Consider the following 3,213-nt stretch of genomic DNA (forward strand, 5'->3'; position numbering starts at 1 on the left):
TATATATATATATATATATATATATATATATATATATATTAGAATTAGTCATTTTTGTCTAGAAGTACTAGGTCAAAGGAAACTGAACTTTCTGTTTTGTCTTGTAGATGTTGCCTAAAACCTGTTGGATAAGTGATGAAACGAGTCTTGAACTCTGTTCCCTTCTCCATTATTTTTCTTAGTGCAGTCATTTTAACACAAATCAAAATTTCAACTTGGCCTATAATCATGCCCCGTGCAAAGTAAAGCATAGGTTAAGATTTGAGGACTGATGATACTAGTTCACTGCTCAGTATCAACGTAGAACATATCAAACCTCTTACCCAGAGCAGAAATTACGTTTTCAGACACTCATTATTGTCCAGAGTGTTCATCTGATATTATGCAAATGATTGTTGTATGATTACTCCAGGGAACTAATTTAATAATGTCATATTTTCAAGATGTTGATGAAATGTCCTGACACTGTTGCCAGAGGACTCCAGGGGGGTGATGCAGGACACCCAGCACCATCTCTTCATTTGGTTGGGTTTAGTATCATCTTATTCGTGCACAGGCGTTTGACATCATTTGCGTGGCGGCACACCGTTTGGTCAATGCGCTTTTGGCCGTAGTGCTTTTGGCTCTTAGCTTCATGACCTATTTCTCCATTTATGGCAGGGTAACAGAACAGCTCTTGCAGCGTGGTTGTGGCTGCCCTGGGCCTATGATGTTGTTTTTGACGACTGTAAAAAGGATTGTATGTTGATCAATCAGAGGATAGGGTTGGGTACAGAGACCCAGTGCTAATACGGCACCGGTGCCTTAACGACCGCTGTCTACTGGACCGTATAGCAACACAGATTTTGGTGCCTCATTTCACGGTCCCTTGAACGCCTGCGGTTCTCTCTGATGCTCTGAAACAGACGTTACAGACAACAGAAGCATCGCTGCACGTGAAGCTACTAGCGTTACCCTTGGCAGCAATTAATGTTAGCCTACTGTTAGCTATTAGCTGGCTTAAATACATTTAAAATGCCAACCGCCAAACGGTGTAAAGTTTGATTAAATTTCACTGTAGAGGATTCCAACACTGGGACGTAACTGCAGCCGTCGGAAAAACAACACGGTTCACTAGGTTTACTAGGACGATGGTTAAGCTTTTCTCAGATCCCTCTGAGATCTTTAGTAAGCAAGATCGCTGTAGTTGGTAGTGGCAAAACAAGCTACAATGGAAGTTAATAGGGCAGTTGTGCAGTTTGTATTTGTGTTCACATAGAAAAGATGGCGCCAGTGTGTGCGGCATATTGTCTGCTCAGTGTTTTCTTTGCTGTTGTTTTGTCTCTCTGTATGCTACCGAGATGCCTCGGCCTTATTTGTGTATGATCGCCAAGCTCTTCTCAACATCCGAGCCTCGGTGGAATCGTTGCTTCCAAAACACAATCTGGGAGACCAAGCTTCAAATCTCCCTCCCTTCTTATCCAGGAAACCTATAGGCCTGGTGCTTACCCAGTGCCTATTCTAGTAAGAAAGCGAGGAGGTGTACTTGTGAGATCCAAAGCCTACCTGATGCCCACCAATGCGATCAATCCTGGTGCGATGGATGGTACCGTCGCTCCGCTGTCTACTCACCGGACGTTAGAGGCCGGTGGATCCGGCATATTACTCCCGCTCAAAGTGATGTCTGCTTCCCATTGATCGAGGCTCCCGTACCCCTGCGGACGCGGGCTTGTGGAGGCGGCGTGAACCACAAGAACTAGGCAATGCTTCATCATCAGCCAGCGGGGAGCTTGTCCTTCGCAAGGCCCTGATCAACGCTAGATCACTAGCAAACAAGACCTTCCTGCTCAAGGACTTCTTCTTCCCTCAAGAATTGGATTTTATGATCTAGATGGAAACCTGGCTCCACGCTGGTGAGTCTAGCCCTTTCTCAGAACGTCTTCCTCCCGACTGTACATTCTCAGCTCCCCACGGACCACTGGGAGGGGTGGAGGTCTAGCGGCTGTATTTAGATCCACTTTCCACTGCCGACAGACTCCCAGTGACATCTTCGCTTGCTTTAAACTGCAACTTTTTGAGTTCAATAATCCTTTTACTGTGTTGCGCGTGGTTGTATATCGCCCTCCGAAGTTCAACAAGGATTTTATTACTTACTTTGCCGAGTTTCTGGCGGTGATGGTAAAATATGATCGTCTTCTTATTGTTGGTGATTTCAGTTTATGGACTATTGTTATTCATTGTACATGGGTCTACAACAGAAATCTTACATTGCGTACAGTTAGTCCAAAATGCAGCTGCTCGCCTTTTAACAAAAACTAAAAATCGAAAACACATTCCTCGTCCGTCCATTTCCATCTGGCTTATTTGACGCCCGCCATGTGTGCAGACAGAGAGGAAATACTGGGCGCGACCAAAAATGTATTATTTATTTGGCAAATAACGTTTCCATCAGCGTTTATCACAAAAGCCGTATATCAATCAAGAGAAAATCCGATGAGACGGAACATATTTCCTCATGAGTTGATATTCAATCGAATTTTACTGTTTACATAAGGCATTTTTCCTTAGTATCACTTAATTTGGATAAAAACGTGTTGGTGGAAACATGACTACTGTGTACATCAAAAAACTTCTTTTGGGGTGTTGTCCATGTTTTTGCCTGAAATGATTGAGCCTCTCACTGTGTGTTTTCACTTCATCCAAGTTTATTGGAGCCTATTGGTTGCTAAAAAGGTCTTGTTCAGCATTTGGGAGCACCTTGGGCGGCTGTGGCTCAGTGGTAGAGCGGTTGCCTGCCAATCGGAAGGTTGGTGGTTTGATCCCCGCCCCTGCAGTCATTGTCGAAGTGTCCTTGGGCAAGACACTGAACCCCGAGTTGCCCCCGGTGCTGCGCATCGGAGTGTGAATGTGTGTGAGTGTGTATCTGATGAGCAGGTGGCACCTTGTACGGCAGCCCCGGCCACAGTGTATGAATGTGTGTGAATGGTGGATGTCTCCTGTAGATGTAAAAGCGCTTTGAGCAGTTGTTAAGACTGGAAAAGCGCTATATAAATACAGCACATTTACATTTACCTTTCTAACCAAGTCCGGCTTGCTAGCTAACCATGCTTTGTTGGGAAATAGAGCTCAACCAATAAAGGATTTTAAGGCCATTACCGTTACGAATATATGGTTATTTAAAAATGCATTAATTAAAAAAGTAAAATTTTTTTTTTTTTTTTAAGATTATTTTTT

General features: G+C 43.8%; 1 protein-coding gene across 2 annotated transcripts in view; it reads left to right on the plus strand.

Moving 5' to 3' along the window:
- The window catches only part of cd2ap (CD2-associated protein), a 90,714-nt gene that overhangs the window by 12,437 nt on the left and 75,064 nt on the right, over positions 1-3,213 (plus strand). The window lies entirely within an intron of this gene.

The sequence above is a fragment of the Etheostoma spectabile genome, unplaced genomic scaffold (assembly GCF_008692095.1).
Source record: "Etheostoma spectabile isolate EspeVRDwgs_2016 unplaced genomic scaffold, UIUC_Espe_1.0 scaffold362, whole genome shotgun sequence".
NCBI lineage: Eukaryota > Metazoa > Chordata > Actinopteri > Perciformes > Percidae > Etheostoma > Etheostoma spectabile.